Below are 23,041 nucleotides of genomic sequence, written 5' to 3'. Positions count from 1 at the left end.
ACAGATATAGTCACAGGGTCTGTGGGCAAATCTGGAGACAGGGCCTTGAACACCGGGGTAAGGAGTTTGCCTGGGACTCCTCTAAAACGCAGTGGATCACTCTGCACATGGTCAGGGAGGACCTGAGCACAAGGGCAGAGGCAGGGACACCAGCAAAGAGCTCCTGCAAGTCTCCAGGTGAGAGCGTGTCCTGCCCTGGGGCTGTGGGCAAGGAAGTGGGCAGACAGGATGTGCCCGTCGCCCATCCCCTGAAAGTGTGTTCACCCACTGCCTGACGCTTCTGCCAGTGTCTTCGCTGTTTGCCCCATGTCCTCTAGATAGCCACACAAAGATGTGTCCTCCCTGATCAACAGCCTACACTCCCCACTAGCCCCGTTCTCCTGTCAAAATTCAGCCTTCCTACATCTCATTCTCTCGAAGCTCCGAGAGACCTCAGGAGGCTTGTGGGGCCGCTGTACACAAAGGTATACACATGTGCACCCCACATGCACAGTGACATCAAGCCTGCAATGTCAGTCCACAGGAGTGACCTACCATGAAATTGCGGACACCTGACAGGCCTGTATTTTGGGACAGCTGAATGTGGATAGTAGAAGTCTTCTGAAGTTCCTCAAGTCAGAGAAATGGGCCCACTGTCACAACCAGCTTCCTCTGACACTAAGCTCTTTTCAGGTCCCAGCTGGCCCAGTGTTGGCATTCAGCCCTGCCCTGCCCCAGATCCCTTACTGCAGCTAGAAGGTGGTGCTAGTTTGATTCTAAAGCCAGGGACCATTTCGTGGCTCAGGAAGATGACGTACTTACCCGAAGGCCTGTGGCAAATCTACACCTGAGTCATCCCAGAATTGTGTAAGAGCCCCAAGACTGAGGAGGTATATGTGTTTGTTTGGCTTCATGAGAGGAAGTCTCATAGTTGATATCTCCATCATGGTTTCGGGAAGAGGAGCAGCCAGGTGTGTTGGCCCTGGCAAAAGGCAGAGAGGTCAGGGTTCTGCTCGGGCCGCTGTGGACACTCAGTCATTTAACACTTCAAACAAAGCAGAATGATGCACCATGTCCCTCCCTTCCACTTGACACGCCACCTGTCTCAATATGGAAGCTGATTCCCAGAGGGACAAATCCCTGGAGAGTAGAAGCAGAGGACAAAGTGAAAATGATTGAAAACCCTGGGTGAACGTTTACTAATCCCAGGAAACAGCCCAATCTACTAAAAAACGAGTTCAGCTGAAAGGCACGGACGGGTTTCTGTGAGAAGGGTCTGATGATAACTGACAGTGACAGCCACTAAGGACAAGTAAGCCGGAGGTCAGCGAGCCCGGCTTGAGTTGGTCTCCAAACCGAAGGTGCTCCCTCCACTGTAGGCCATACCCCAGGACCCACGGCCCTCCTTCCGTCCCAGGGAGCCGTCCCTTTGCCAGGCTGGGCTGCGGGGCTGCTCCCATCAACAGGAAGATCACCTCTGGGAAGTCCGAGGGGCCTGATAACTGGGCCACGTAAGGTCGGATGGACCGGGACCTCCGTTTCTCAGTGCTAAACACCTGGGAGTCTCTTCTATCACCACAACTGTTTGGAAGGTTTTGTTTGGATATCCAGGAGTTACGCACATCTATGTGCCAGTAAGTGGTCCTCCTGGACCCCTGCTTACAGAGAGGGACCAAGCTGGCCTAGGAGCTGTGAAGCTCAGAGCACACCCCTACATCCAGGACTAGAGACTCTACTACCTACAGAGGAAGCTCAATGGGAAAAGACCATGGTTTCTACCTCTCTGTGTCCCCCACAGGGAGTAAGTGTGATCAGGGGTCAACAAAACAAAGGAAACCCAGCAACGCTCTGCTGAGTTAAGACTCTCTTTGCCCTGAGGGAGTGGTGTATTCTCCCATTCTCATTGATGAAAATCAGCAGCAGGAAAAGGCTACGGGTTTCTTTAATCGCCTCTGGCTGTTTCTTAAGGACTGTCCAGCCCCCCAGGGCCCATACTCCCTCTGCACTAGTCTGGACTAATCCTGATATCCGCCAGTCACTTTCTGGCCTCCAGGTCTGGCCTGGACTCCCTCTCCCTGGCTTCTCTTTTCCTTTTGCAGATCATGACTTATTTTCCTTTCAAAGTCCTCTTCTCAAAAGACTTCAATCTAATGTATGAAATATGATATGTCAAGAGCTTTTTAATGTTGTGAACAACCAATAAAAAAATAAAAAAAGAAAAAAAAGAAAAAAAAAAGAAAATGTACAATATAACTGGAAGTTAATATTAGCCATTATTATAGAGTTAAATAAACAAGAGATCATTTATGGAAAAACAAAAAAAACAAAAACAAAAACAAAAACAAAAACAAAAAAAGCCTTCTATAATTCCTCTGGCCAAACTTAAAAAAAAAAAAAAAAACCATAATCTTAGCGATATCTACTGAACTGAGCATACGCATACCCTATGACCTAGTGATTTGACTCCTAGGTTTATACCCAATTTCCAAGAGCAAGACCAATGTTCAAGGTAGCCGTTGCTTTCCAGATGTCCATCAACTACAGAAAGGATAAATATTTATAAAATGGAGTGCTGTATGACAATGAGAGTAAGTGTGATATTTCTACACCCCATGATGTGACTTTCCCCAAAAAACTGGACACAAATGTATACTGAATTTATAAAAGGTTCAAAACCAAACAGAACTAGTCCATGGTGATAGAAGTCAGGAGAGGGTCCACTTTGGAGGGTAACGACTGGAAGGGAACCCAAGGAGGCTCTAGTGGTGATAATCTTATAATCATCTATTTCTTAACGTGAGTCATGATTTTCATGAATATGTCCACTTTGGAAAAATTTAACAGGTTATATGTTTATGATTTGTGAGTAGGGAAGAATTCAAGGATACGGAAATTAACAGAATATCAGAAAAGGCTTCCTGGCTGCTGGGAGTGAAGATGTTATGCCAGAGCCCAGGGACCCCTTTGGTTCCTGCCTTCAAAGTGTCTTCCACTCAGTCTGCTTCATGTGAACCATTGCACATGACGACGTGCCATTTTCCTGAAACACCATGGCGGCTGAAACTCAGACCCCAGGACTTGAGGGGCATAACTACCTCTCAGTGTGGCAGTGGGGTCCCCCCTGGCTCCTCTTTAGCAACGTTTGTCCACTAAACTTCCAAGGGAGTCCCTTAAATGTTTTCTGTTGCGGTGTTTGGCATTTGTTGTTAGTAACATTTATATATTCTGCTGGTATTTGTGAATTGAGGCTTTTAGAAGTTTCTGGAACATAGGCCTGTTACTTCTCAAGGGCCTACTTGACATAGGGTCCATCTGGATCCTGCTCTTCACAGAGTTGGGGCTCAGGGTACCCACCAGCACACATGAGCACAGAACTCCTGCCTGTGGGCCATCCGTGGTCATTCTGTGCATCTTCCCCCTCTTCCTTCACAGACCAGGAAGCCAAGTGCAGAGAGGTTAAAGGATTTTCCCAAGGTCACACAGAGGGGAATCAGTTCATACCTCATGGTCAGAAAGAAACAAAGGTGAGATCATGAGACCAGATCTAAGAGAGCCTCCAATGAAGTCGCAGAATCAGATGCTGGCTCCTCAGGAGAAGGAGCTGCTCCTTCCTGCAACCTAGGGCACAAAGTGAGGGGTTCAGAACTCAGACTCCAGACTTAGGCGGATTCCAAACCCTAGTGTCTGCGGGATCTTGGGTAAGTTACTCAACTTCTGTCTCTTGGCTTTCTCCTTAGTAAAACCACCTAAACCCCCACAGGGCACTGCAATGAGACAAGCAGACAGAGGTCAGCATGATGCCAGGCACAGTGTAGGTGTAGTAAACCTGGTTCATAATATTGTGGGGAGAGGAGGGTGCAGGCCCCTACGTGCACTGCTGCTCCACTGGATGACTGAGGGCGGGGAGGGGGGTCTGAAAGCTTCTCTGAACCTCTGCCTCCTCCACCATTGCCCCTTCCCTTACCAGATGATGTGAGAGCAAGCCCTTTGGGAAGTGCCAGGCCCAGTGGGATCTGGTCCAGCCCCTCACTGCACAGGGGAGGTGGGCAAAGCCTCAGGAGACCTGTAGCTGCAGCTCTGCTTCCATGGCGCTTCCATTGCTGTGAGATGTTAGGACAGTTACAAAGAACGGCTCCTCCCTCGCCCTGGGTCACTGCCCTGGGCAGACCTGTGACTTCATCTCGCAGAGGAGGAAGCTGAGCGTGCACAGATGAAATGGGAGCTCAGCTGGTTGTGGTCATTTCTGAAGCTCTTTCCCTCACACCATAGAGGACTCGTCCTTGAGAACCTCCTGGCACACACGGGGTCTAGGAGAGTCTCTTGTGGGGGCGGTGGTTGGGACCCCAGGAAAGCGACGTGCTGATGTGTCTTCATGCACAGTTGTACTGGGAAAACATGTAGGGAACAGCTGTGGCGGGGTGGGCTGGGTGCCACTCGGCCTGGAGCAGGGTGGGGGCTCCTGCTTCCGGGAAGCAACCTCGGCTGGCTGGAACCACAACTGGGTGAGCTTGGTTCCGGTGCTAACCGGCACATGCCTTTGACAAGTTGCTGCCCTTCCTGGGGCCTCAGGGTGGCCTCCGAGAAACAAGTGAAGGTGACTGGCTGCTGCCTGTGTCTCCTGGAGTCCACTTAGTTGATGAAATCTGTGGCCAGGCAGACTCGCTGGCTGGCTCTGTTCAGGTCATCATGTTGTTTCAAGGGGAGGGGAGTGAAGGCACTGCCCAGGGCTCCCCAGTCATCTCCAGTGTAAGTGTTTCTCTGGCCTGTAATTTTCCATTTTTAATAAGACTGCAGAGCACCCCTGGGCTGTGATGGGCCCCATTGATTACTGACCTGGTGACTGGACGGCTTCTTAAGGAAGGACTGGAAGTCCTAGGAACAGCAGAGAGGAATCAGATCTAGAGCACCGGTCTCTGTTAAACCCCAGGTCTGTGGGTCATGTTTCAGGACACAGAGACATTTTTGCTCTGTTTTCAGAACTGCTCTAAGATTTGAATCAGCAGCCATGTGGTAGGTAGTGTGGGGTGACTGGGCCTCGTCCTCAAAGGGAATCAGATACAGCGTACATTTGGACAGCCCTGTGCAGTGCACAGAACATATGCACCTTATCTCAGTCCATTCTTACTACAGCCCCAGGGGAGTCAGAAAGTCAGACACAATGTGACTTGCCAAGCCACAGGCCAACTAGAGGAGGTCCAGGATTGACCTCTAGTCTTCTGACTTCGACTCAGGGCTCTTCGTACTGTGTGATGAGGTACATTTCATTATGTGTCATGAAATTATTATGAAGCAGGCTAGAAAGTTTTTAAAAAACTATGAATTTTTAAAAATGCAATCCTCTATAGGAGGTGGGATCATTGGACATAGGTCTTAAAAATGGATATGATTCTTTTCATTTTTTACTATTTTAACAGATCATTACAGAAAATTTGAAAATTATATAAGAAAATGCAAACAAACAAATAAATCAAACCATTTTGTCCCAGAGTATGGGTGCCTCTATAAATTCTTTACATTGTTTTACATTGTTCCTTCCATTTTTTTCTTTGCTTCCCCCCCCCCCCTCGCTGTACTGGGGATTGAACCCAGAGGTGCTTTACCCCTGAGCCACATCCCAGCCCATTTTATTTTTTATTTTGAGACAGGGTCTCACTAAGTTGCTTAGGGCCTTGCTAAGTTGCTGAGGCTGGCTTTGGACTTGCAATCCTCCTGCCTCAGTCTCCTGAGCTGCTGTGATCATAAGCATGTGTCACCATGCCTGGTTGCATTTTTTTTTTAATTAGTTGAACTCCAATCTACATATAGTTTGGAATCCGTTTTGTTTTTAACTTGCATTTTATCATATATATTTTGAATGATTGAATTGGGGCTGTAGCTCAGTGGTTTGAATGGTGACTTCCAATAGGAAGTAGTGGCACATGATTCAGGAATTCTGGGCTTGGAACCTGTGAAGGCAAGAAAATGGAGGGTGCATTCAGGAAGCAGTGAACAGCTCTTTGAGGCTAGAACGACCCTTTGACAAACTGAGGGTTACTGAGCAGTCTAGAAAGACGTTTTATGTCAGATGGTGGAGAACTTTGAACAATAAACAAGGAATTTTAATTTATTCTACTCTCATTAGAGAATAATACATGTCACATTGTACATATTTAGAAAAGTACAAATGGTAAAAAACATTTAAAAATAATTCATAACCCAACTGCCCAGGAAAATTGCTATTAATGTTCTAATAAATGCATATAGCCTTCCAGTTTATACGCATATTTCTTTTTTTTTTTCTTTTCCCAAACAGAGACACAAAAACACACATTCTTTTCTAATTTGCTCATAAATTCATTGACTTCTTTCTTGGTCATTAAAAATTCTATTGCAATAAAGGTTTTAAACATTTTCTGCCCTGGAACTCGATTTTCAACAAAATCCCACTGGGAATTTCAATGTTCAAAAGGGATAAAAATAGAGCAGCTGCCATGAGAACATGCGTGGGGGCTGTGACTCCTCCTGACCCTGTAGGACTCCCTGGCCCCATTCTGGAGACCACTGTTGCATAACGTCGTTTTTATAGCTGCACTGTAAGAAAATGGCACCATTTACTTAATCAGCCTGCTCAGTTGTTCCCAGTTTTTCCCTTAGTAAATGGATGCTCCATTCTTTGACCACATCCCATAATTATTTCCCAATGAAGGTTTTTGAACATGGGGTGTGACATAATCAGAGCTATTAGTGTGAGTATCAAATACAGTAAAATCCTACTTAACTGGAATTCAGCTAACCACAATCCCTAATTAACCAATTTTCTTTTGCTCAACTTTGGGAACATAAAGGAGTCTCTCTCTCTCTCTCTCTCTCTCTCTCTCTCTCTCTCTCTCTCCTCTCTCTCTCTCTCTCTCTCTCTCTTACACACACACACACACACACACACACAGTTATGAAATAGGGACAAATTTAACAAATACTTGAAATAACTGCTTTCTAAAAACTACAACATATTAATGAGAGAAATTTTAAAAGATGAGTATGGGTGACAAGATATACTACACTCATGAATTGAAAGACTCAATTTTGTTAAAATGCCAATTATCTCCCCAAGTTGATCTCTTGATTTAACACAGAGATATTCAAAATCAGAGCTTTAAAAAAATGAGTAAGCAAATTTAAAAAATTTATTAGAATAGCCAAAATAATTTTGAAAAGAAACAAAGCTGGAAAGCTTACTTTGCCTGGTTTCAAGGCCTAGAATGAAACTAACTATAATCAATATAGTTGGTGTTAAAGGTTGACATATAGATCAATGAGACAGAATAGTAAGTTCAGAAATAGACCACACATCGACAGGGTCAATTGATTTTCAGCAAGGGTGCCAACACAATTAAATGTGGGAAAGGGTAACCTTGACAATAAAAGACGATGGAATAATTGATTGACCATATCGACAAAAATAAACCTTAACCCTTATCTCACAATATACTTGGAAATTACCTTGAAGTGGTTCATAGGCCAAAATGTAACAGCTAAAATTGTAGACCTTGTAAAAAAACAATCAGAAGGGTTAGACAAAGATTTTAAAAGCAGGATGTGAAAGGCAAGAACTGTAAAGGAAAATAATATTTGGACTTCTTCAAAATTAAAAATGTCTTCTCTTTTAAAGAACCATTACAAAAATGAAAAGACAAGCCTCAGCCTGGGAGACTACGTTTGCAAAACACATATCCAAAAATACATCTACAAAATACAAAGAATTTTCACAACTAAGTATTAATAAAAGACAATTAAAATTAGGCAGAAATTTTGAGTGGACATGTTATCAAAGAATGTCTACAAATGCCAAATAATCACGTGAAAACATCATTAGTCATGAGGCAAAAGAAAATTTACACAAAAGGAGACACCACTATGTGCCACTGAAGTGCATAAAATAGAAAACATCGACAATGCCAACTGCTGGTGAGACTGTGGGACAATAGGACCTCTCCTACATGTTGATGCAATCACTTTGGAAGACAGTTCAGCATTTACTTACAAAGTTAACCATGAACTTTCCATATGACTGAAAAATCTCACTCTTGGACATTTTCTCAACTATAGTGAAAACATATTATACAAAGTTGGTATATGAACATTCAAAGTAGTTTTGCTCAGAGTGAAATGGATTTTTAAAAAATCACATTTAAATGGAATATTACTTAGCAACTGACAGTATGAACTACTGTGGATGAATCACAAAAGCATTACTGGGTAAAAAAGTAGACATACAGGGCTGGGGATGTGGTTCAAGTGGTAGCACACTCGCCTGGCATGCGTGCAGCCTGGGTTCGATCCTCAGCACCACATACAAACAAAGATGTTGTGTCCGCCGAAAACTAAAAAATAAATATTAAAATTCTCTCTCTCTCTCTCTCTCTCTCTCTCTCTCAAAAAAGTCAGATATAAAAAAAACAAGTTATGCATCCATTTACATAAGGTTATAGAAAAGGAAAGCCTGTAGTGACAGCAGACAGCAGGTGTCATTGACTATAATGTTCTAAGTCACATTTTGGTAGTGGTTGCACTACTACACACACATGTCAAAACACATCACTGTACATTTAAAATTAGTTTTGCCCAGCGATGCATGTGTCTATAATCCCAGTGGTTTAGGAGGCAGAGGCAAGAGGATTGCAAGTTTGGGGTCAGCCTCAGCAATTTAGGGAGGACCTAAGCAATTTGACGCAGTCTCAAAATAAAAAAAGAAAAAGGGCTGGGATATAACTCAGTGTTCCTGGGTTCAATCCCCAGCACCCAAACAAAACAAAACAAAACCAAATTGACGAGTTTTATCATAAATGAATGATATTTCTGGTGGCATTTGGATTCATCTTCTGCTTTTTAAAAGTCATTCTTCTAGCCACATGGTAGCTTCACGTTTAGTGTTTCAGAGCTGTAGTGCCTGCTAGTTACAAGTATAAAGTTTGTCTTTCTGTTTCTTTCTTGAGACACTGCTCCTGAGTTCCCACAATGATAAGTACTGGCTCAGACCTCCCATAACCTCCTACTTCCTCTCCCCTATTCTTGTCAACACAAGTATAAAACAGTTTCATTCAATCAACAGTCAGGTCATCTTTATTATGATCAGGCAAATGTGTTCCTTAGGGAGCCATTACCACTCTGCCTAGAACACCTTTCTTATTCAGGGCTTCACTTTTACTGGAGTTATTCATTTCCCCTTCCCCCCATTTATCTGATTTCCAACATACTTACCATTGTTTTGTCCTGATAGTGTAGTAAGTCTGCCTCGATTCTGCCAATAACGTTTTCCACAACCTCGAATACCACATTCCCTTTATTCCCGGAGGTCTTCTTCTCCAAGCCATCCTTCCTTCATGTGTTCCCATTTACACATCAAGATGGCAAGATCCACTGTGCTCATGGAGTGAAAGATTTTGGACAAAGTAGAGACAACTTCAATCTAATACTTTCCCCCCAGAAGGGCAAAGATGATCTTTCATCTACAATACAAGAACCAGAAAGCTTTAAAATGCCCAGAAAATGGGTTGGGGTTGTGGCTCAGCAGTAGAGCGCTCCTCTAGCACATCAAGATGGCAAGATACACTAGATTGAAAGACTCAATTTTGTTAAAATGCCAATTATCCCCCAAATTGATCTATAGATCTAACACAAAGATATTCAGAATCTTGGCAGAACTTTAAGATAAAATTGGTAAGCAAATTTAAAAATTGTATCAGAAGAGCCAAAATAATTTTGAACAGAAACCAAGGACTCACCCTGTCTCTTACATTTTAGATAACTGGTTTTCTGGTTCCATGTGTTCTGTTCTTGATTACTTCCTGGGTTTGTTGGATGACTACCTTCCTCACTAGCTCACTAAGTTAGAGTACAAGAGGATGGGGATGTAACTCACAGGTAGAGCACTTGCCTAGCACAGTGCAAGGTCCTGGGTTCAATCCCCAGTTTTAAAAAAAAAGATACAAGAGAAGTAAATTATTTTAGTTATTAAATATCTGCAAATGCCCTACTCTACTCTCATTTGACAGATGATTTGGCTGAATATAGAAGTGTCTGATATAAATTAAAATATTGAAGGCACTGGTTCCTTGTTCACAAGGTTCCAGTGTTATTGAGAGTCTGTTGACTCCTGATTCTCTTTTTTTCTCTGTAAGTTTATAACTCTTGTCTGAATCTGGGGTACTGTAAAATTTCACAATGGTACACCTGACCCTGGGTCTTTTTCATTTCTTGAGCTAGGCCTTTTGACTTGAAAGCCCGTGTTTGAGTTTTGAGAAATTTTCTTCTACTGACTCTTTGGCAAATTTATCTCCTTTTCTCTCTTTCTGGCATTTTTGGTGGTTGACTTTCACCTTCATAGGCTTAGCCTCTTACTCTATATTATCTATTTTCTACTATTTTCCATCTTTGGGTCTTTTCTATTTTCTGGAAATTTCTCTAAGGTTTTCTTTTCATATTAAATTTTTATTTGTATCTCATGTCTTTAACTTTAAAGAGATTTTTCTTCAATAGCTTTATTTTATCTGTTTATTTTTATGTGGTGCTGAGGATGGAACCCAGGGCCCAGCCCGTGCTAGGTGAGCGCTCTACTGTGAGCCACAACCCCAACCCATTTTTCAGGCATTTTTAAAGCTTTCTGGTTCTTGTTTTGTAGATACAAGATCATCTCTGCCCTTCTGGGGGAAAGTGTTAGTTTGAAGTTGTCTCTACTTTGTCTAAATTCTTTTTCCCCATTTATTTGTCTGTTTTGTTTTCTTTTATGTTAGAAGCTTTCCCCTATTGTCTTGAGGTTCTTGGCTATCAGCTCTTGGATTTCTAGAACCTAGAAAGCTCTTTGCCTGTAGCCAGACTTGGGTCCTAGCATGATGGAGTTTCAAACTGGTCGTGAAGAATCGCACAGGTCAGTCTCCCAGATCTATTGCACGGAAGACCAGCTTCCTGCTGGGGTGGGGGATAAACCTGGCCCTGGTGTTCTAGAAAGGCAATACTTGGGTTTCTATTCTGCTTTCAGCTGAGCTTGCCCCTGTCCCACCCATCCACTTTCACATTCTTCTTCAACAACCACTGACCACCACCTTTTCTCCCACATCTTTGGTCCTTGTCACTCTTTCTTATTCTACTGTTATTTTAGTATGGGTTAGGGAGGGGAAAAAAGAAATAATGCATTTATTCAATCTGGCTGCCCTTTCTCAGTGCTAAGGAGCCCAAATGAGGCTAAGAGGGAGCTTCCCTACCCCTCAGTCCCCGCCTCCCACCCCACATTCCCAAGTCTCTGCTTCAGTCTGCATCTCAATCTCTGCATCTAGAAAACGAAAGAACAGGACTAGATGAATGTTGTAAACTCTTTCTATTTGGAAATTTTATGTTTCAAAAAAGCAGAACCTGGTTTCCATGACTATTTTATTTATTTATCATTTATTTATTTATGCCCTACCAATCCTTTTGGTCATTGTTTTGAATGTCTCCACCCTTCTCCATAACCAAAGGCTCTGGGCAAGGCTGGCCCCACAGTGTATGCCTGGCAAAGCCCCAGGATTCTGCTCCCAGAAGAACCCTGCTTGGTTTAACCCTCTTGTTAGGATCTTGAAATTCCTACCGATATCTGAACAGTGGTTCCAGAATCTTCATTTTGTGCAAGGTCTCCCAAGTTATGTCACCAAGCCTCACCACTGGATGGTCTGAAGCCAAAGTCCTCTTTCAAAGACCATGGCCAGAGTCACAGTGTCTGTGAACTCTCCTTCCTAGGAGGGAGGGAGGAGAAAGACCTCAAGACTATAAATGAATAAACCAGCCCCCCCGGACCCCCGCACCCCGCTTAGGTTCTGCAATTTGCCGAGATCCCATCATTCAAGACTTGGGGAGACTCCTGATTTATTTAAGCCACACTCTGAGTATCTCTCTCTCATTTCAGGCTGTTTTGCCCTATTTCATTGGGACTGTGCCTTCACTCCCAGTCAATGTCCTTTGACAAAGCCATGTCGCAATCAGAGTACTTTATTCATTCATCCATTCCCTAACTAAGGAAAATTTTATAAAGCAGCTACTCCGTTAGCAGAAAGAGTAAGCTCTTTGGAACAGGCAGAACTGATCCAGATTCCCTCTTAGCTTGCTGTGTGACCTGATTTGACCTCTTGAGCCCCAGTTTCCTTTACTGTTTAATGACCAGATAATGATTACTTCCCAACTTAGTTATGAGATAACTTGGATCATGGGCCTGGGACAGGGCTGGGTACATAGTAGAGACCTAGCAAGTGTTTATTCTTTTACCTTATTCTGTAACACCATGCAAATCACAGAGGGGTTCTGCTTTAGCTATGGCCAGGCCAGGCCACAAGCAGGTCTTGGAGCACTCAGAGGATCCCTTTGGGGTTGGGGTGGGAGACACTCAGTACTCTCTTCTCTCCAGCAGGGAGCAAGAGGTTCATATGAATGAGGAGTGTCAAGGATGGTGTTTGTTTCTGGAATATCCCTGTGCTTTGTGATTAGCATTTAATAGGTTCCCAGAAAGCTTTGAAGATAATAATATGTCTACACCTCCCTTTCAACAGATGATCTTGAAGTGATATATTTATGTCAGTAATGAAATTGGGAGGTTCTTATAAGGAGTCAAGACCTGTTTCTTATCTTTAGAAAACTTAAGGTCTAGTTATGAAAATTAAGCCCACAGAGAGGAGTGGCACAGGAATTTGTCCTTAGAAATGCCTCCTTGACAAAGTTGTTTTGTGGGATGATGGAGTAAATTAAACCTAATGACACATTATGGAATTTGTACCCCATTTTTCAGTTTACAAAGTTTTGAAGAAGCCCTTGCATATCTATTATCACATTTGTACCTTCCCACCTCATAAGTGGTTTAATAAAGCTACCATCCCTATAGTACAGCAGAGAAACTGAGACTCAGAGATGTCCGGGTCATATAGCCAGTGGGTAGTTGTCAGGGCCAGTATTTAAATCTACTCTCTTAATTACCGGGGCTCTGTTCTGTGGCCTCTTTCAGATAGTACCTAGCAATTCCGCACTCCACAGAACCCTTTAAACTTTTAGCTGAGTTGTCCTGGGTTCCAAGGATGGATGTTGGTAGGGCCGGGACATAAAGAGAGGGAGGTAGAACCAGCTCTAACGTGGCCACACCAGCAGATCAGGGTCCCAGCCTGGCTACAAGGTGGCCACATTCCTTGAATTCCCATGACCTGGTCACAGAAGATAATGCAGCCCCTGGGGTGGCCTCGTCTGGGGCCAAATCTGTTCCTCTCACCCACTCCAGGCTATCCTGTCATCCTCCCCTTCCTTTCCTGCATAACCAACATTTCATTTGCCTTAGCACACAAGATACTGCCCTAGTTGGCCTTTTAACCCCCTCCATTCATCCACGGCTCCCTTCAGCTATTGCCTAGCTATCGGCTCCTCCTGTAGGGAATTGTGGTCCCTTGCTCTCCACTTTCTTCCTCCTCTCACCTTGCCTTGAGCCCCTCCTGTCAAACTCCTCCTTCCGGCTTGACTGAAATCACTCTGGTCAAGGCCTTGCATTTGCTGAGTCCCATGCTGAGCTCCCAAGACCCTTAGGCATTGGACAGTTCTTTCTTGGCACTTTCCTCACTTGGCTTCTGGTCACCACAATCCTCTGTTCTCCTCCTTCTCCAACATCTTTCTTTGATTGTTCTGCCCTGCTTGACTTCTAAGGCTACAGTCTTGTGTCCCAGACTTGGGCTCCCTTTTCTCATCTGCCATCAGCTCTCGGTCCCTAGGAGTCTTCTTTCATCCCATGGCTTTAAATCCTCCTTAGACCCTGGTGACTGCTGACTTCGCACCACCAGGTAGAACCTCTCTTCACAATTCCAGTCTCGAGTGTCCGGCTTCCTGTTCAGTAGCTCCCCTAGTATTTCTAATAAACATGTCTTCCTAATAACACATCCCAAATCTTGATATACCTCCAGGCCTGCTCACAGTCCTCTCATAGATGGGCTCCAACCCACACCAGTACGTCATCCTTCATTCTCTTTTTCTCACAGCTACATCCAGTCCATCATTGGCTCTACTTTCAAAATAGATCTGTTCCTCTCACCCCATATGGTGCCTAGTCCAAGCACCAAGTGCCACCAACTCAAAGCCATGGCAGCCCATTCCCATTCTACCCAGGTCCTCACTGGTCTAGCCTTTACACTGTAGCCTGCATGTGACGCTGGAGCATAGACTAGACTATGTCACTCCTCCATTTAAGATCCTTTGATGGGTCTTGCATGGTGGTACATACCTATAATCCCCTGACTGGGGATGCTGAGACAGGGGTATTTCAAGTACAAGGCCAACCTCATCAACTGAGCAAGCGCCTTATGGCTAAGGGCTGGGAATGTAGCTCAGTGTTTAAGCACCCTGAGTTCAATCTCCAGTATATATAAAAAAAAAAAATCCTTCAATGACTTCTTTTTTGTAATAATATCTTTATTTTGTTTTTATGTGTTGCTGAGAATTGAACCCAGTGCCTCACTCATGCCAGGCAAGCACGCTACCACTTGAGCCACATCCCCAGGCCCAACTTCTTAACACATCATAATTAAATCAAAAGCCTAACTGTGGCCTCAGAGGTAATATTCAAAATACCCATATTCAACAAGTGGAGGAATATATATTCATATGTACATTTCTATGTAAGTTAAAATTTACAAATATATTCCTGAGGCTAAGGATATAGCTCAGAGGTAGATGTTTGTGTAACATATGCAAGAGGGCCATGGGTTCCTTCTCTAGCACTAAATATATATATTCTTTATTACACACACACACACACACACACACACACACTCATATTCCTTTGTATTTTCTAAGTAAACCAAACTATATCTATTTATATAATAAAACTTCTTACAAAATTATGTAACAGCATTTATCAAATCTATATAATTCCTAAGTTATTTATTAGTTTTCATAAATTATTGGCATGATCTTTTAGCTTCACAGGTTCTCCCTAATGAAATGACAATGCCACCAGAGCTATGATTTGACGGAGGAAAGCACATTAAACTCCTCCAATAACATCCCTGTTCAGTCAGTAGCCACTTGGTAACTTCTAGTCTAAGAACAGAGAATTTCTATTAATAACAACAATATTGTTTATGATAATGAATCAAACTTCAGCCCCCAGCAATAGAGAACAATTACATTAATTTTTTTCTGATCCCTATGATATCATCTGAGATTGTTACATATTCAACATCTCATTACCGGCTACACGCAGAAGCCTTTTATGGAATGCCGTGTTTAGTTAGGTGGTCTCCAGTCCTTCCTGACAGAATCTAAACACTGTGGCTAACACTGTGCTTCTACCAGGCTACTTGGTTTTGACTACTATCTCAGCTACTGCCATAAATTTTAAAAGGCCTCTTAGAGTTTTTTTTATCTATAAAGTGGACTGATGATGATGATGATGATATTCAAATAAGTTAATCACCTGGCTCAAAAAAAAAAAATGCTAGCTAGGCATCAACTCTCACTTCATTAATGTTGCTAATGCCCTTGACTCCAAGGTGTGTAGTGGGTTTTAACAAACGTGTCCCCTCAAGTGGAGGCAGATTGCAGTGAGCCACAGTGAGAAGGCTGCGTGTATCCTGAGTCCCTTCCTCCCTCCGTGGCCTCCCCATCTCAGGCTGCTCATTATTCCAACCCCAACGACAGGGCTGACCTGGGTGGAGCCCCCACGGGAAAGGTCTGCTTCCCCAGTCTCCCCCCATTCTCTCAAGGCCAAATTCATGAGTTGTAATCCCCACATGCGGGCACAGGGTTGGTGGCCAGGGCAAGGCTTGCTGGCTGGCTGGCTGGCATAAGTGGACCCACCAGGAGACCCTCCTCTCTTCCCTGCCAGGGGCCCATGGTGGTGGCTAAAAGGCAGGACTTGGGGGGATGCCTGGTGTTTGTATTTTAGCAAACAGATCCAGGCTGTCTGGACGTCCTAACTGGACAGGAGCCCTTTAGGCCTGAAGACCACTGGCCACTAGACCAGGGTCCAGAGGCCCCCATCGATGCCTCTCACCCTTTACCCTCTGGCTACACTGGCCTCCTTTTGTTACTCAGCTCCCCCTGGTTCTTGCCTCAGGGCCTTTTCATCTCCCCAGGATCTATTCCCCATGTTCTTGCTCTGCTCCCCCTCCCTTCCCATCTCTGCTCTAATGGCCCTTCTTCGGGAGGGTCTCATTGGTGACCCTATAAAAATTCTCTTCATTTTCCCCACCCCAGCCACCCTGTATTCATCTCTTGATTTATTTTATAGCATTTATCATTCCATAAAGTAATATTTTATATTGATGCCTTCTACCATCCTGCCATGGTAAATATGGCTACATGCAGATAACAAATACCATAGCAAATATTTTTTGAAGACATAGAAAACATTGCTGAAGATTTCAAAGAAACAAGTCTTAGAACAAATGACACAGGTCTGCCATTGGAAGTTGTGCCATGCAGGTGGATAAAAAAAGAAATGCTCCCAACACATCAGTGCTCCTGCAAACTGCTCGATTCCATTTCAATAACTGAATGCAGACAGGACTTCTTGTGAGGAGCCACCAGGGAGCACATAAGCTAGGCAGTAAGTAATTTCTCTGATAAAAACAGTATTTTGTGTTAAATTGTGTCTGAGTAACCACTGAAGAAATGTGTGCTTTGACTAGAATAATTAAAGGACTCTGCGGTAAGATGCCAGGAGGGCCCTCCACTGCCTCGTTCTCCAGCAGGAAGTAGCAGCAAAGTTGAAGGCAGAAGGGCACATCCTGCTGCAGAGTGACATGGAGTCATTAATTCCATAAACACAAGGCCATGCAGACATGGTGGGATCATTGCCATCATCTGGAATGAGCTGGTGAATGTCCATGAAAGTCCTCTGCTCCCCACAGAAGGCTGGTGGATATCTCATGGCAAAGTGCTTCCAGGACATGTTAGACCCACGGATGAGTTAAGTTACCCACCTTCTTTCTTTTTAAACAGGAAGGGAAGCAGCCCTGGGATGAAGAGAGATGTCAGTATGGCAGACCTTTCTGGAATTTTGAATGCACTTAATTTGTCCCTTTGGGGTAAAGGAGAAGTTTTACCAAAGTGAGCAGAAGGCCAGGAGTGCCAACTGGCTTTATCTTTCTATCTGTGGCTATGAAGACCAACGGGCCCCTGACGCTGCCAGCAGTTTCCTAGATTTCTGATTCACCTCTCTTGTTTCCAAGAGATTTTATACCTCTGATGCCTCTTCAGGCTCACAGAATCCCGCCGATCCCCACCCTCAGCTAGGACTTGCTTCACTGGCAGCAATCAGAAGAGACCTTCCACCCGTCCTCCGGGCGGCCTCTGCCTCGCTCTCCCCTTTCCTGGCCCTGCTGCAGATGAACAGCTGTGCCGGAATCCCCATCCTCTGCCAGCTCAATGACAGCCCTGAAACCCTTGCCTCTCTCTCCTGCATCTTCCCTTTCTCCCTCCAAAGGCTTGTTTCTATCAGCTGACAAACATCTTGAACAAGCAAGCCTAGAAAATAATGAGAGTCTCTTCTCACTTTACATCATCTATAGGCAACGGCTTCTCTGTTTGCAACCAAGCCCTTCGTAGAGTGGCCCACACTCTCCTCCCCTCTGTCTTTTTGATCACATTCTCTTCAGCTTTCATTCACAACACTCCACTGAAGCTGCTCTTATCTGGGTCACTAGTGACACTCATGTCCGGGTCTGGTGACTGGTGCCTATCTTCCTCTTACTGCGTCCTCAGGATTGTGGGAAGGGTGATGGCTTCCTGCTTTTGTGCATGGTTTCTTCGCTTGGCTTCCAGGACACCTTGTGCTACTGGTTTCACTTCTACCTCTTGGGCTCCTTTACTGGTCTCAGTCCCCTGACCTTTTTCTTTATGGACACCCACAGCCTCAGTAATCTTGTCCAGGTTCTTGACTCTCAAGTTTATAGCTCCAGTTGTGCCATTTTCCCTGAACATCAAACCATCTATTACCACGGTATTCAACACCTCCACCTGGGCCTGGGATAGGCGTCACTTACTTCAGCATATCTCAGACTGGGATCTTGTGTCTCTTTCTAAACTCTTGCATACCCACACATGGTCTTCCTGTCCAGTAGAGGCCAGCTGCCTTTTTATAGTGGGTCAAACCCAGATTTTGTACTCATCCTCAACTCGTCTCTTTCACAGCCCACATCCAAACCACCAGGAAAGACTTTTTTGCTTATACTTTTTCTTTTGCGGTTCTGGGGATCAAACCCAGGGCCTTGTGCATGCTGGGAAAGCTTTCTGACACTGAGCTACAGAGCTACACCACCAGCCCCTGCCTATGCCTTTGAAATATACCCAGAAGTTGTCCCCTTCTCATCAGCGTCACCACCACAGTCACCTGCCAGCATCCACATCTGGACTGTTTTAGGACCCTCCTAAGGGATCTCCTGTTCCCCTGCTTCCTTACAACCTCTTCTCCAGCCACCCAGAGGCAGACTTCTGAAATGTAAGCCAGGTCCTGTCAGTCCCCTGCTTTCTGACTCACTGAGAATAAAACCTGGAGGCCTTATTATAGGCTACCAGGCCTCTTCCAGCTCAGGGCCCAGCACCTATCACCTTTGCCTCTCCAAAACCTCTCTCTTATTAAAGGCCACCTTCCCATCTCAAGGTCTTTGTACTATGGCTGGATCCCCCACTGCTTAAGTTCCTCTCAAATGTCACCTCTAATCAGAGGAGTGTCCCCAGGCGGCTTGTCTACCGTAGCAGCCTTCACCCCCTGCCTCCCACGTCTATTCTCCACTTTGTATCCTGCTTAATTTTTCTTCACAACAGTTTTTTCTCCAAAGTATTTTGTAAATATGTACTTATGTATTTATTGTGTCTTCCCAGCTGGAGCATCAGCTTCACAAGGTGGGCATTTTTGTTGTTGTTTTATTCTCTGTGTGTCAGGCACACATTAGCATTTATTTTAAGAATAAGTGCTTGCCCTAATTAAAAATATAATAATAAGTAAATAGCAGAAAGACCAGTAGAATAGAGGAAAAGGAATAGGGAGAGGGAGGGAAAGGGGAAGAGAAGTAGTAGGGACTAAATTAGAACAAATTATATATAACTAAAAAGAACCAATAAAAAAGACAATGAGTGTTTGCAAACATCTCAATTATCATGAAACATTTGGCTCTATGTGCCTTTGCAAAGCATCTTTTACTGTTGCAACTTTCAGTAAAAGTTATTAAAATGAATTGAACATAAGACCAGAACAACAAACCTCTATATGAGTCTGTGGTAAATTTAAAATAATTTTTAAAAACAGTAAACTGTTTCATTATATAACTATTACTAATATTTTCATTGAAAGTCATTATGCTGACAAATTATTTAAATATTTATGTCATCATTCTAGTATTTCTAGTATGTATATTCTAGAATATATATCACTACAACCGACCTGCACGTGTACACAAAAACACATACACATATAATAGGAATGCATGCTCAAAAAATTTTTTGAATACATTGTATGGAGAGGAGGAGATGTGAGGATAGGAATAGACTTGGACACATGTTTTTGGTTTTGTTAAATCACCCTTGACTCTAAGAACCAAATTTTACAGTTTAGCTATTACTGTGTAACAAATTATCTCAAAATTTAGTGACTTAAATTAATAGTCAAGCTGAGCTTGTTGGTGCTTGCCTGTAATCCCAGCAACTCTGGAGGCTGAGGCAGGAGGACTGCAAATTCCAGGCCAGTCTGGACAATTTAGTGAGACCCTGTCTCAAATAAATAAATAAATAAATAAATAAATAAATAAATAAATAAAATGCCTGGGGATGTAGCCCAGTAATAAAGCACCCCTGGCTTTAATCCCTGTACTGGCAGCAAGGGGACAATAGCCAAACCCCCAGCTACTAGGGAAACTGAGACAGGGGGCTCTCAGGCTCAAGACCATCATGGGCAACTTAGCCTGGGGATATAGCCTAGTGGAGAGCATCCCTGGGTTCAATCCCCAGTACTACAAACAAACAAAAAACAATAGCCATTTTGTTCACTCCCAATTCTTCTGTTCCACTTAGCAACATGTGGGGTCATTCACTTGACTTCATACTGGGTTGGTCGCTCACTTGTGTGATACCTCAGTTCTCTAGTGGCCTCTCCATCCCACATGGTAGGCTTGGGCTTCCTCATAGCACCGCTGTCTCAGGAGCTGGACTTCTTGCCATGGCTGCTGACTTTCAGGAATGAGTATTCCAAGAGCAAAACCAAAAGCTGCAAAGACATTGCTTTGAAAATCGAGCAAAATCATTGAAATAGCTCTCTACTGGCCAAATCTGGGGGGACAATGGAGGTCATCTTTCAATGGGAAGAGTAGAAAAGAATTCAAGGCCACTTTTAATCTGTTACAGGCTTCTTTTGCACATTGTTATATTCATGAACTCATTTATGTTGTTGTATATAGCAGTTTTTTGTTTTTGTTTTTTCTTTGGTAAAGAATTTAACTCAGGGGCACTCTACCACTGAGTTACACCCCCAGCCCTTTATCTATTTATTTATTTAATATTTATTTTTTAGTTGTAGTTGGACACAATATCTTTACCATATTTATTTTTATGTGGTGCTGAGGATAGAACCCAGGGCCTTGCACATGCTAGGCGAGCACTGTACCACTGAGCCACGACTCCAGCCCTCATGTCTCTTTTACATGTTTAGGAGTGGAGTTGCTGGGTCATAAAGAACATGTATTCAGCTTTACTTCCCCAATATTTCTACCAATTTATGCTTCATCATGTAGTAGAAGAGAGTCAATTTATCTATATTCTTGCCAAATCTTGATATTGCCAGTCTTTTTACTTTTAGTCACTCAGCTGTGTGTGCAGTGATTTCTCAGTGTGGTTTTAATTTGCATTTTTATGATGAGTAATGGGTGTTGAGCACTTTTTCATTTATTTATTTATTGACCATTGTTGAGCAGGCAAAAGGTGCAACATATGCAGTCAGCAGAGAGATAAAGAATGTCCACGTGCTTCTGCCCTTTTCAATGTTTTATTCACTTAAATAACTTAATATGATTTCACTCTATAGGTTCTTTTTTCTTAATTTTTTTTTAGTTGTAGTTGGACACAATATCTTTATTTTACTTATTTAGTCTCGCACGTGCTAGGCGTGCTAGGCGGGCGCTCTAACCGCTGAGCCACAACCCCAGCTCCATATAGGTTCTGAATCAAGGAAATGATAATCCTTAATGCTAGGCACTGCAGTAGACATAATCAATTCACAGCAAACAATTCTAGATTAAGTCTAAGCACTGCAAACACACACAATCATGACAGGCTCATGACAGACTTTCCCTCTGCGTGCTAAGCTCAAGTGTCAGATCAAAAGTCTCAAGCCTTAGGCTTTAAGTCCAGCAGATGCACACTCACTCAGACCATGATGATCAGATCAGAAACCAAGGCAGGCTTCTCCTTGGGTGGAGCTGACGGCTGGCTGAGGGAGATGTCCTTTTCTCACCAATGTCAAGAGGCTGCTGTAGATTTTGAGAGTGGTAAGAACAATGCAGAGGATCAGGCAGATGAGAAGAGTTGGGATGTCAGTCCAGGTCCTCATCAGACTCTCAGACTTGTGTGCATCAGTGTTGTCTGGCTAAATGTCTGTTCATTTGCTCCATTATTTATACCAAATTTTGGGGCTTTTGACCTCCTTTTTAATCCCTATCAGCTGCCACTGAGTCTCTCAGTTATGTCATTTACCCTGGGGTTAAAGCATTTGGTCTGGTGGTCCCACCTTGATCTTTTTGCCTTTCCCGGTTATGGGGTAAGACTAGCATGCCAGAGGCTTCACTCTGAGTTTGTCAGGGTGGGGAGAAGTGACTTGTTTGTACCTGAGGGTCACACTGGAGGGCTCTGTAGGTGTGCCTGGTGAGACTGCAGGTTTCAAACTGGAGTTTAAAATGGAGTTGCTTAGATTCAGGCCTCAGGCCATCCTTGCAACTGTTTAGCTTTCCTCTTTTGTGAAATACCTGTTCTTTTTTCTACTTTTAATGGAAATATTATTTTTATTGATTTTTAGGAAATCTTCATCTGTTATGTGTTTTGTTGAATTTATACATTATGAATATCTCCTCAGTCTTTAATTTGCCTTGTTGATGTCTTTCGATGAACTGAAGTTCTTAATCTAATTAAATCTGATTTCATGATCTTTTCTTTCATGGGCAATTCTTCTCGTGCCCTGTTTACAAAATCTACTCCACCACAGTCATAAAGATATTTGCCTGTAGTTTTTTTCTTTTTCTAGAAGCTGTATGGTTTTACTTGCCTTATGTAGGTCTATGATCCTTTCAAACTAATTTGTGTGAGAAAGGGGTCAATAATGTTTTGTTATGGACATTCAAATGATCCAGAACCATTTTTATTTGATTTGATTTTTTTGGGTACCAGGGATTTACCTCAGGGGTACCCGAGGTACTGCATCACATCCCCAGCCCTATTTTGTATTTCGTTTAGAGACAGGGCCTCACTGAGTTGCTTAGCACCTCCCTAAGTTGCTGAGGCTGCCTTTGAACTCAAGATCCTCCTGCCTTAGCCTCTGGGTTGCTGGGACTACAGGCATGCGTTACCACACCCAGCCCCAGAATAATTTATTAAAAAATTATTCCTTTTTTTTTAACTTTTTGTTCAGATGTAAATGGACACAATACCTTTATTTTGTCTATTTATTTTTATGTGGTGCTGAGGATCAAACCCAGAGCCTCAGCACATGTGAGGCAAGGGCTCTACCGCATAGCCACAACCCTAGCCCCTAAAAAACTATTCTTTCCTCACTGAATTTTAGTAGCACTTTTGTTGTAAATCAGGTTTTATATGTACTTTTGGGTCCTTTTCCAGACTTTCTATTCAATTCTGTTGATCTTTTGTTCTATCCTTCTATCTAGATTACTCTTTATCTAGATCACACTTTCATTTACCTATGTATGTATGTATGTATTTAGTGGTGCTGGGGATTGAACCTAGAGCTTACACATGCTAAGTGTTTCAGGTTTTTGTTTTTGTTTTTTTTTTTTTTTTTTTTTTTGCTGCTGTGACCAAAAGACCTGTC

Source organism: Spermophilus citellus, assembly GCF_964194105.1.
Source record: "Spermophilus citellus genome assembly, chromosome: 13".
NCBI lineage: Eukaryota > Metazoa > Chordata > Mammalia > Rodentia > Sciuridae > Spermophilus > Spermophilus citellus.
The sequence above is the reverse complement of the archived record's forward strand: the minus strand, read 5'-3'. Positions refer to the sequence as shown.